The following is a 13110-nucleotide window of genomic DNA, read 5'->3' as shown; positions in this document are numbered from 1 at the left end:
GGGGGTGCCTTCTCTCCACATTCCTGGCGGCCAGCGCGCCCGTGTAAGCCACGGTCGCCGCTGGCGCGGGGGACGAGGAGGGGATACCAGTGTATCCCACAAAGTCAATAACATACTCCACAGAAACCAGCATGGATTTCGTAGTGGCTTGTCAACCGTTACGCAACTAGTAGAAATTATGCATGATTTTGCACCATGCCTCAACAATCATTCAAAATCGATGCCCTTTTCCTAGATCTATCGAAGGCATTTGACAGAGTCTCTCATACTAAACTCCACTTTAAAATTAAAACTATATTTTGTGATGGACTACTGGTACGATGGATTTATAATGACCTCTCTGACCGTTATCAATTTATGCAATACGACCACCATGCCGCCAAGTTAGTACCTGTTCTGTCAGGAGTACCGCAAGGTAAAGTTTTAGCCCCGCTGTTGTTTCTACTTTTTATTGACTCCAATGGCCAGGAAAAATTTAACAATGCTCTTGGAAAAATTGCAGAGTCGTGTAATAAATAGCAGATGGTAATTAATTTCGAAAAAACGGTCTCTATGTCCATTACAAGGAAAAAGTGTGAATTAGACTATGTATACTCTTGGAATAACATGAATATCCGTAGAGTGACTGAATAGCGATTCTTGAGTGTAGTCATCACTTGTGACTTAAACTGGACTACGCATGTTCAAAGCATAGTTAGCAAAGCAATGAAAAGTTATTTTTTCTTAAAAGGGCACTTCGTCATTCTACATCTGATACAAAACGTTTTGCTTAGGCCAGTTTTATCCGTCCGGTCTTAGAATACGCTAACATAGCTTGGTTCCCCCACACTAAAAACAACGTTAAAACATTCGAAATGGTCCAAAGGAAAGCCGTGCGCTTTATCTTCAACCGCTATGGATGCATGCATTCAGCCACAGATCTTTTACGCAAGGCTGGGCTTCAAACGCTGTCCAGCCGTGCCAAATTACACCGTCTAAAGTTTTTGTATTTACTGCTTAATAATGCATTAAGGATGTCTCCCACAGACTTTGTTCATATAAACACAACTAGAGGAACACGTCACAAGCATGCACTCACCCTTGAAGAATATTTCTGTCACAGTAATACTTTCCGATATTCTTTTTTTCCCACAAGTTGTCCGAGATTGGAATCGCTCGGATTCGAAATGCACTCGAATCAGTTCAGAACCACGCCATTCGTTTCATTCACTCTGCATATTCATATACCACCAGCGTTTCAGCTCTGAAGAAGAATTCGCTCTTGAAAGCCTCGCAGACCGCCGCCGCATTGCCAGCCTCTATTTGCTCCACAAGTTTTTCCATAGTTCTCTAAATCAACCACCCTACACTACTCATCCGAACCGCATAACTCACCGCACTGCCCATCCGTTTCAGATCGCCCGCCCTGTGTCGCGTACTGCAACTTTTTCAGGTTCATTTTTTCTCCGAACTGTTGTGGACTGGAATGGCCTCCCCAACGATATCGCTGCCATCACACACCTGTCTTTATTTTCAGATACGTTAAGCAATTATTTCAAAGAAATGATTTGTACTTGTTGATCAACATATTAACCCACCCCTTATGTAATACCGCCTGAAGGGGGTCTTTAAGGTGAATAAAGTGAAGTGAAGTGAAGCTTGCATCCATCAGTCACAGCCCAGCGCACCGTAGACAAATTTATTTTCCTCGCTGAGAGCTCTGTGCTTACATTCCTCTCACCATAACATTCTTCATAATCTTGTGTTCCTCTCAGTGTATTTATTGTATTCAAGTGCTACTATCAGTTTTATGACTCGATTGCTTTATTTATTATCATCATATATATTGCATGTTTTGCCTCTACTTTGGACTCTAAAAAAGTATTAGCACTGAACCTATATTTGTATGTTTTGCACTGTCCTGTAAAAATCCCAAGAAGGAATTGACAGCATTCCGAAATAAATAAATAAATAAATAAATAAATAAATAAATAAATAAATATCGCCCTGTTATTACAATGCATGCGCTAAACGCATTGCGAACGTAGGTATGCAATTTCTTTTTTTGAGAGTCTGACAGGAGTGCTTACACAAGCACTTCCTTATCTGGCTATCTTTTCTGCCTCAATAATCTCATGAGTGCGCTTGTCGTTACTTTTTCCACCTAAAAAACACTTGTCGAGTAACGGCCTGCACTTTACACATGCATTGCAATGTTTCACAAGTTCTCCGTCATCTTTGTTTTTATTGCTTACGTTGCAATTATGCTCACGGAGGCGGCGTAGCCTCTCTAAGAGCATTTCAGACGCAAAACAAGACTTTATTCGTGTATTTTTTTTTAGTGCAAGAACCCATAAGCCTGAAAGGCCTTTTAAACCTATCGTGTCTGAACAAGGCACGTGGCAAAGCAGGGTGTCACGTTTCTTGCAAAGTAAGCTGAGCCTGCTTAATACAGAAGACCCATTTCTAGTAAAAAATTCTAGCGAAGTTCTTGATTTTATGCAGTCGGGGAAATGTGATAACCTTCACGCTTTTTCTGTCGACATCAAAGACCTGTACTCTTCACTGCCTCAAGATAAGTAACTAAAATGTGTTGAAGAGTGCACTGACCAGTTTGGAATCGTTGGTTTTCAAAACTCATTAGGTATTAACGCTAGCAGCCTTTTAGAACTTTTATATTTTTATCTGAGGTCCACCTTTATCTTGTGGAATGATAAGCCTCATCTTCAAAAATAAGGAATTTGCATTGAATCCTGTATAGCCCCGATCTTAAGTGACCTCTTTTTAGCCAAACTTGACAAAGCCGTCATTGGCAGATTAGACAATATGCAGGTTGCCAGAGTATTTAGATACGTTGCTGATTTCTTAATTTTTATTGACAGCCATCACGATTTCTTTTAATCCAAGGCTTTTAACATACTAACTATGCGCAGACAAAGTTTAAAAACCGCTTGTTCTAACTTTTCAACTGCCTTCTAATAACAAGCTTATATTTCTTGACATTAGCATCATCTTTCACCCAGGTCATACCTGCTGGGCCTACGAACCTCGCAATAGCAAGCCTCTCCTTCCTTTCAAATCTTCCTACTCAAAACTGGTCAAAAGAGCTATAGCGAGCCTGTGCTTTCAAAATGCCCTCCGAAAATCCTGTCCGCATTAGATGTATCTAAGTTTGTAACAGCAGTGCAGTAGGCTATCGCATGCTGGCTATCCTGGTCGTTTAGATTTCAGTAGCGGAAAGTTTGCTCAGAAAGCTGAACTCTGAGCTGCAACCTGCTGCGCATGGGCCCTTGGAGAGACAGACGAAAAAATTGCGAGTTATTCCATACACTCATATCATATCTCCCAATCTTAAGCGCACTGCTAAACGTATAGATGCGTCGGTTGTTTTTTCTGCCCCTGAAAAGTTAAAAACCCTATGCAGGGTTAACAAATGTGTCCGTCCTTTGTCCAAAGAGTGCACAAAGAAACATCAAACTTCGTTTGTTGAATGCAAGGTATGGTAGTGTACCTGATTCCGCTCTCATGTGGGCGACAGTATGTAGGTCAAACTGGTCGCTGCCTCAACGACCGCCTCCGTGAGCATAATCGCAATGTAAGCAATAAAAACGAAGGTGACAGAGAACTTGTGAAAAATTGCAACGCATGTGTAAAGTGGAGGCCGTTACTCGACAAGTGTTTTTAGTCAGGAAATGAAAGTACAAGAGACAGGGCACACGCCAGTGTCCTGTCTCTTACTATTACTTTGGTCTCTGTCTGTGTATGCGCTAGTCAGTATGTTTCACAGCACTCGAGAGATTATTGAAGCAGAAAAGATAGCCAGATTAGGAAGTGGTTGTGTAGGAACTCCTTCTGTCAGACTCTCAAAAAAAGAAATTGCACACCTACGTTCGCACTGAGTTTTGCGCATGCATTGTGATGACACGGCAAGATTTGCATGCATAAATTGTTGTGCTTTTTTCCAATGAAGTTGTTCGAAGTTAGCGCTGTGTGTTTACTCGTTCTTGGTTCCTTGTCCTGTTTGCGCTATTGCTCCGAAGTATGAACCAACATGCCCGAATTTCAACGTTGCTCTGCAGTATGTGGTGCGTATATTATATTCTCGGCTGGTCGTGGCTTATATTATTCACTCACACAGAGATCTCACTTTTAGAAACTTCCTGGACAGAGATTGAACATGAAGGCAGCGCGTCTCAGTCAGTTTTCATACTACAGTCGAACTGAGCTTATACATAGTCTGTTTGGTAACAACCTATAGTTTACACTGAATTAGTGCAGGTCAGGCGTGTGCTGACCAGTGCTAATTTTGATTTTGCAGTGGCCTGCAGGAAGGCATTGTGCATATTGATGAACCATCAATGGAATATTGCTTCTGTGAGATGTGCAAGCAGTGACACATCATCTGCATGGGTGTATACCGTGTTCAGCAGGCAGCTTTCCTTATGCAGTGTCATGTTTCATGTCAAATGATGTAACATTTTCTCAGCCCTCGTAGATTTCACTGAGAAATATTTTGCAGGTATTGGCACCTGTACATGCCCTTGGTCACGTTTTTTTTCGTAAAAATTATTTTAATGTCATGAAAATAATTCTCAGGTGAAAAGGGAAAAGTTTGGAACTAAGAATATTCTTAAAGATGTACTTTACTGCAGACGAATGCTTTTGATGATGCTTATAGAAAGTTTGATATGTAGAGTAGCAAAAAAAGTTATTTTCAAATTCGCTCATATTAAAGAGAACAGGGCTCACATAAAAAAAAAGTACGGAATTTGAAATCTTTTGTTGAGAAAGCATCGAAGCTGAACGGCACATGTTTTACACAGTGTTACAGGGCATATCACGCGCAACACAAGGAGAATATTTCAGGTCAGGTACAGTCAACATGGTCGCCGGAAATAAATGACACATTGTCATTTATTTTGCAAAGGACGCAATTTTGAGGAGAAAAAAACTCCCGCTGGTGGTCCAAGCAAAAAGAATAGGTGTGATTAACACACTCAAACCTTATCGGGCAAATTTATCTGGGTATTATTTTTGTCAACTGGTGCAAAAAGTTTTTGAAATTGTCAGGCGTTGTAAATGCGGGAAAAATGCCAGTTTTGAGGAACACAGAATGCATCTGGGTTTTCCAAATAAAGTATCAAATAACTACCGTTACGCGTTTTCCTCATCTTTGCAAATACAAGTTCCAAAATGTCATTACTTTTTGAATGCGAGCAATTATTTTTTGGAATTCTGCGCACTTACTGTGCACATCAAGCTAACTGCGCTGCGGAGAGAGCCGACGAAAGTCAGTGGCGGCATTTGTCTGCAACCCATTTAAAAAAAGTGATTGCTTGCGTTAAAAAAAACGATGCGATTTTGTTACTTTCAATAGTTGCAGGGCCGAGGCAAAGGCGCATAATTGTGGTTATTTGATATCGTGTCTTGAAGCATGAAGAAGCATTTGGCCAATCTTGCAATGTTTGACAATATTTATAACTTTTTACGGATGTATAAAAAATAATACCCTGTTGAATCTTGCCTAGGGAAAGGCTCGAGGTTAATGCCATGTATTGGTCCTACTTAGACCACCAACGGGAGAATTTTATCCTCAAAATTTACGTTTTTGCGGAAGTTACAATGTTTGTCATTAATTTCTGGCGACCATGTTGACCGTACATGGCGAGAAATAGTTTTCTTTTTTCTTATGTTTTCTGCGATATGCTTTGTAATCCTGTGCAAAATATGCATTAAAGAAAATTGGGAGAACATTTAAGTTCCACCTTTAAGGGTATGACGTGATAGCGTTAATGGCCCCATCTGCGGGCCCTTTTGCAGATCCTGTTTTTGTACATGCGCTTTGCTACACGCTCAGTCACCAAGCCCTTGATATGTTCCTCTAGTGTCTCGCGCATATTCATTAGCCTGCAATTGTAAGCTAGCCAGTTACATGAAACACACGCGGACATACATACATATGAAGCCCCGCTGTAACCAAACTGTACAGACGTGCCTGCATAGCCTAGGAGTAGCGTGCCTTACTCCTCACCCAAGAGTCCTGGAAGTTTCGATTCCCATCTCAATAGCATCTGAATTGAGAAGCCTGAGGTGGCAGCTCCTGCCATGTCATGTGGTCTCGTGACATCGCACAGCGCGCTGACCAGTCAGTACTCAGCAGTGTCCGCTGCTAACTACCACCTGTCAGAGCCATGCCTGTAATGTTTTCGCTCTCACTGCCAACAATGCCGGGACTTTCGGCAGAACAGGGCCTTTAACGCTATCGTGCACTGAGCTACAGTGGATAATTTGATATAGGCAAAAAATAGACTCTGGGGAAAGGAGTGTGGAGCAAGCGTGCTGAGGGGCTTCTGACAGCTCGGCCACTCCTTCGGTGTGCGGTCTAATGTGTCAGTCGTACTCATTGCATGTTTGCGGCTTGGAGCTTCAATTGGAATAATTGCACAGACTATCACATGTTTTAAGCAAAAACAATAGTTGACAGCACATTGTTTTTTAATCTTTTTTGTGGTGTTGCAAAGGCTTCGTGCTGTCTTTCTGGTTGTGCGAATTGGTTTGATGTGCAAGTTTACTCCATATATCTCAGGTTTTCAGTTGAATGTGGCAGCTGTGAAAGTTCTTTGAACCAACTGCTTGGCTAGTAGGTAGGGAACACCCTACCGGCTACCTGTGGTGCAGTTATTACAGGACATTATGCGTCTTCCACTGTTTATTTGAAGATTGACATTTTATGCATGCAATATAAAGTCTAGAGCAAATTTTTATACTGAAGATGGCATTGTAAACAGCAGAATTAAATTTCTTCAGTTTAAAATGCTTGGTGACATCACATTTTATATTAATTTGTTACTCTTTCAGACACAACAATTTCGGCAGTGTGTGTCTTCTTCCAAATTTGGTATAAGAAAGGAAGGAAGCCTTCATCTGCTATGTTGTAAGTTTCTTAAGCTGATTGTGTGAGCAGTACTGTGTAGGATGCTTATAAGGCGGATTTTTCTACTTGTGGATAGTGTTTATAATCCTTCCATTCTTTTGGGTAGTTAAAAAATGGGACATGTTGAAGAAAACAGATCCGTAGTATTGTCAAAAAGGGGAGCTTTTTTCCTACAGCTGTTCAGAGGTCTACAGCGCTGGTATACAAGCAAAGAAATTGTCTGGCCAATGATGCATGTTGGCTTCCGTCTGCCATTTATTGGACCAGAACCACTCAGTTGGCTTTCGAAGATCTCATTATCACTACTGGCTTCAAATTATATTCCAAAAGCATACTTTTCGGAATACTTTGCAGGACTGCTGATTTGCTTCCCATGCAACAATTTGTTTAGGTTGGCTGTTCCGGCTGACTTGCGGTCATGAGCAGACATTGCATTGTGGAGGCACAAGGATTTGATGAATTTAACGTTGACGAGCCGCAGATGTCATGCATTGCTTTCTACATGTTTTACAAAAGAGTGTCTGTAAAACTGATTTGTGTGTATTCATGTATGTATTTTTTCAGGACCCTGCAGCTGTTCATTTGTTTCCAACTTTGCTGTTTGAGGGAAATATTTTCAACTGCACAGAATTTTCGGCTTGCCTGGAGTCTGTGGTCCTGAGAGAGGCAAGCCTGATTGCAGCACTGGCCACACAGATATCTTTGTATTCGAAATGCAACATAGTTTTTGCAGCCAAAGCGGAACGGTAATTTGACCTGCTATGTCGGCATATAAAAGTGGACAGTGGCTTGCGGCCAACATCCCTTGTGCGCATGGCGCATATATTCCTTGCGAAAAAAACGTATTCAGACCTAAATCACTTCTCTTGTCAGTTTTCTTACCTTACACACGTTCGTGCCGCAGTAAGCACAGTACAGTTGCTCTGAACTGGCTTGCCAGGGCATATACAGTACAGATCAGCAGTTCATCCAATTGGGAAAAATTTGGATCAGCAGTTAACCTCTGCGGAGTAAAATTACCTCCACCAGGAATCATTTGGCACGATTAACAGTTAGCCTTCTGGGGAGTGTCTGCTAAGATGAAGAGTTAATCTCTAGAGTGTAATACTTGCTCTTCCAGGGATCATTTGTAAGGATCAACAGTTAGTCTTCTGGGCAGTCTACTAAGATGAAGAGTTCATCACTATAGAGTAATATTTGCTCTAGCGGGGAAAATTTTTAGGGATCAAAGGTTAGTGTCCTGGGGTGTATCTGAGGAGATTAAGAGTTAATCCCTACAGAGTAATATTTGCTCTTCCAGGGATCATTTGTAAGTATCAATGATTAGCATCCTGGGGAGTATCTGCACAGATAACCTGTTAGTCCTTTATGGAGGGGACTGACTGTTCATGCCGTGAAAGTTAAGTCCCCAAAAGGACGATTGCCAGCGGCAGGTGAGTTACTCCCTAAAAGGACTAACCTCCATACCCCTTTTGTACGGCATGCCGTATGCCACTCTGCTGATCACCGAGGCCTGGACGCGGCCGAGCCTGTCCTCTTCTCACGAGAGAATGCCCTTGCGGCTTCTTTCTCTCATTCGCGAGATCTGGTTCGTGGCGGACAGTAGGGCTTAGTGTGGGAGGTTTTCAGGTTGCTCGGGACCCAGAAACCCAGAATCCTGGTCTTGCTGCTCTCTGGATTCTTCTGGCCCTCTAGACAGAGGTCTATGGAGCCGGGGAGTTTGTAGGTTTTTCTCCGTGCGCCTTTATTACCTCGGATTTCTAGGGCGCGCAGCACATCCCGCTAGCGGCCGCAAATCTCTCTACGGCCTTCGCGGCCTCCTGAAGGGTCCTCTTTTTGCGCGAGGGAGCCCTTGGTGGCTCACAGCGGGATGTCGTCGGTGTACAGGGCGCAACCCAGCTCCGGGATCTTCCGTAATTCTTCGGTCAGCATAAAATTAGCGATGTTAAAGAGGATCACGGAGACTATCGCCATTGCGGCCTTTCTTTCTTCGGCACATCGACCTTAACCCATTGAGTCTGACCAATTACAATGGTCGCCCTCCGGCCCGTCAGGAACGATTTCAAATTTTCAAAGATGCGTTCCCCGCAGCTGATGTCATTCAGTCCTGTGATGATGGCCTCGTGAGAGATGTTGCCGAAAGCCCCCTTCAAGAGACCCAGAAAGGGGGTCTCAATAAAGGTGCGATATGTCTGGGATGTTAAAAGACGACGGTTCATAATTATCCCCCCGAAAGAATTATTTTAATGCGTTTTTTGGAAGCTGAGTTATATGGAGATAAAATTTGAACTTCCGCGTCTTCGCGCCTTTCCCTCTCCTCTCGCACGACCAAACGGCGGCGCACCTCCGCAGGCCCCACTCACTCAGCCCCTCCTTTACCTCCGCCGGCTGCGGCGCGCGCGGTGTGGCCTCGGCCGCGGTAGCGCGTGACGTCTGAAGAATTTGGCGCTGTGAACCAATGATAACCCCCGGCTGTTGACGTCATTAGCAAGACGGGACGTCGTTTGCCAGGTTTTCGTGCGAAAGCCCGGCACCGCGCGTCATCGGGAGGTGCGAAAGCGGGTATTTTTAAACATGTATTGTAAATTTCCCGCTCGCTTTTGAGGTCTCATACGCGGCATGGACGCTCGGTGGCCTGTACTCTACATAGTGCAAGCAATTTAAAGCCAAGCTCAAACACCCCTTTCTGTGTCTCTTTCAGGTCGAGTGAAAGCAGGTGTTCTCTTCCTTTGGAATGCCCTTTAGCCCCCGTATTCACAAACCGACCTTTACCTTCCTTCTCGAGGTCCTTACCTTTACGGCTCCTTTGCGGGTTTCAGAAACCAACCTTGCCCTTAAACCGCACCTTCAGCCGCCCTTTCGGCCTCGGAAAAGGCGCGTTCGCAAAGGTAGCCCCTGGCCTACCTTTAGCAGCACCTTTCGTCAATTCAACATGGCAACCGAGTACGATCGGCGACCGCTTTTCCGATTCATGAAGTTCACGGAGTTAGTGGAAGAAATCGATCAGGTGCCCCATCGTGCGAAGCCGGCACGGCGAGTGCTGAGGGATCGCCAGTACCCGATGGAGCTGTTCGACGATGAGCTTCTCGCGAGGTACCGCTTTTCGAAGCCTGCCGTGCTGGAACTCTTGCCTGTGCTGCCGCTGCACCGCTGCCCTAACGGACGAGGTTGCCCCGTGCCGCTGCTGCTGCGACTGCTCACCACCATTCGATTTTACGGTGCGGGAACTTTCCAAGTTGTCGCCGGCTACCCTGTCGACGTATTTTTACCGGTGATATCGATTGTATCCGCCGTAATCCGGCACTGGTCGAGTTTCCCTGAACCGAATATATGCAAAATCTAAAGCAGGAGAGACGTGCGAAAACATCGTCGGTGCGTCGCGCTGGTCGCCGCTTGCGAACTGCCGCCCCACTGCAAGCAGGGAAACACCGATCGGCAAGCATCGATGCACAGCTCGGCTCAAGCGCCGCACACGGCCTGTGTCACGCTTGAAGTTCGCACCAGAAAAGGCAAAACATCTATGTTATCAGAAAGACTGCCTGCTATCGTCGAGCAGCGACAAAGCATGCCTGTGCAAGTAGCGAGCTTTAGGGCTACAGCACCACCCGCGGGAACGCCGCGCCCCGAACTGCGCCCGGCTGCCCTGGTCGCCGCTAGGCCTATAGCCTGTTTCGCATCGACGCAGGCAGCGCACAGCGTTTCAGAAGTCGCCTGCGCTGTAATAATGGCGCACTATTGATATCACTGTGCTGTCAACCGCTACATCTCGCAATAAACTAAAGATATGGTCGATTTGCACGACGCCAAGCGAGCCGGACCACAACAGCGGGCCAACAGAAGCAGCGAGGTGGTTCTCGCAAGAAATTTGCTCGCATCACAGTTGTCACTTTTACCAGCAATTCAGTATTGGCCAGTACTCCACAAAAATGATATATTTTTCACATTTTTCTATCCCATGCTTTATTATTTACATCAAGAACAATATTCAGCTCATTTTTTGATGCCAGCGCACGGGATTCAGCTAGGCCGGCCGGCCAGCTGGCTTGGTATACTTCAGGTTCGCACCAGAAAAAAAAAAAGCAAAACAGCCATGCTATCAGAAAGTCTGTCTGCAATATTCGAGCAATGACAGCATGCCTGCGCAAGAGACCATCTTCCGGCAGCGACACCGCCTGCGGGCGCGCCGGGCGACGGACTACGCTGCTTCCTGACTGCCCTGCTCGTCGCTAAGCCTAGGTAGTTTCGTATCGATGCCGTAGCTGAGGGCGCTTCGGTACAGGCCAGCGCTATAATAAAAATACTACTGTCGTCACCCCCTTCACTGTGAGCCTGTCCCATAAAAAAATAAAGATATGCCCGATTTCCGCGACGCCTTCAGCAGTGGATCTTGCGAAAGCCAAGGCCGAGCCGCACAAGACAGCAGCAAAGCAGCTATGGGATGAATATTTCCTTGTATCGCAGTTGTCCCTTCTACCAGCATCTCCGCATTGGTCAACAATTCTCAGAAAAGGTACACTCTTGACGTTCAGCGTAAAACAACAAACGCGCACAAGCACAACACACCACGATAGAGGCACACGAAAGTAAACAATCACCGACGTCGACTCAACAAAGCTTCTTGTAGCAACGGCTGCCTATCACTGCTGCTAGACCAAGAGGAAAGATGCGTAAAAATTTGAGCCAGGCTAGTTAATTTCGTCTACTGAATGATTATTACAGCTCCAGTATAAGTTTAATTGCTCTCTGTAGTATACAAAACAAGTTATCGGTACATCCACTGATGCGACAAACATTAATATTTCTTTAGCCTCGATACCATACCTCTTCTGTGGGTGAGGGCGCTTTCCGTGAAGCTGCCGAAAGGTGGATTTCTGAAACACAGCTTGGCCTTTCCCTTACCTTTCACTTTCAGTGACCTTTCTGAAAGTCACCCTTCGCGTTAAAGTAACGTAAAGGTAAGGCCAGTTTGTGAGTACGGGGGTGGGACTTCTTCCCTTTGGACTAGAAAGGCGTCTTGCGCCGAGAGCCCCAGCCTGAAGCCTAGCTTGGTGTGCGGAAACAGACCGTTATCCTGTACATGTAGTTTTGGAAGCGGGATTGGTTGACCCTCTCGCAAAGCTTACCGAGACGCGAAGTGAAAGAAATGGGACGTAGGGCGTCGATCGCGGGCTTCTTGCCAGGCTTGGGAATGGTCACGATTTTCGCATGTTTCCACTTCTTCGGTACGTGGCCCTTGCTCCAGAGTTCTTCATTCAGGTATTCGGTCGGGTAGTGGATGTGCATCGAGCTCAGGTTTGGAATCATGACAGTGGTTATTTTGTTCGCCCCAGGAGCGGAGTTCCGCTGTTGTTGTCCTCATAACATGGTACGTACGCACAACCTGCAAGGATTGAACATGACCAGGCGGTGACTATCAGTTTTGTAAGTTGCGTGCGGAAACATGAGATATAAAAAAATTTCAGCAACTCAGATTCATTGACAGAGGTGGTTGAGGGCGGTAAATGGGCCAATAAATTAAAACTTATGAGAGCTAATGAAAATAGAAAAAAAGCTGAAAACAAATATAGTAATAGCTCAAAAAGGGAAGATCGAAATTAGTTGATAAAAGAGGCATAAGGAAATCTTATGATGCAAGACGTTTTCATTCTAGAAGAAAATTTTGAACGGCGGAGCAAACATTCCCATTGGTACGTCGAAATATAGAAGCGCCAAGGGATAGAACAACCGCAGAAGACAGGTGCAAACTGAGGTTCTGAAAGAGAACTTCTAACAGTCCCTTCCTTAGCGATGAGTAGTGGCGACAATAGAGAAGAAAATGATCTATTGTATCCAGCTCAGTGCAATACGGACACAATCGGGAGGGAAAAAGTCCAGGCTCGCGCCGAGACCAACACTACTTCCTACGTGATCAGAGCGTCTAGTTCTGATCTTGGTTGCTATTCGTATTTAGGGAGGCAGGATCGCACGAGGTCTCTACCCTGTTATCTGGATTTTAGGGCGTCTATATATGACTTGATCGGTTTGGGGGAATTTATGATCTGTTTCTTGCAGCGTGCGACTGGTTCCCGACTTGGCGTCGTCGGGCTCGATCAGGTAACGCGGGATGGCCGACCTCTGCGCCGTACTCAAGGGGCCCTCGAGCGAGGTGCAAAATTGGACCCAGTTTTGCTGCGTCAGCTCGGCCACGTAATGTCCGG

Source organism: Amblyomma americanum, chromosome 10 (assembly GCF_052857255.1).
Source record: "Amblyomma americanum isolate KBUSLIRL-KWMA chromosome 10, ASM5285725v1, whole genome shotgun sequence".
Taxonomy (NCBI): Eukaryota; Metazoa; Arthropoda; class Arachnida; order Ixodida; family Ixodidae; genus Amblyomma; species Amblyomma americanum.
The sequence above is the reverse complement of the archived record's forward strand: the minus strand, read 5'-3'. Positions refer to the sequence as shown.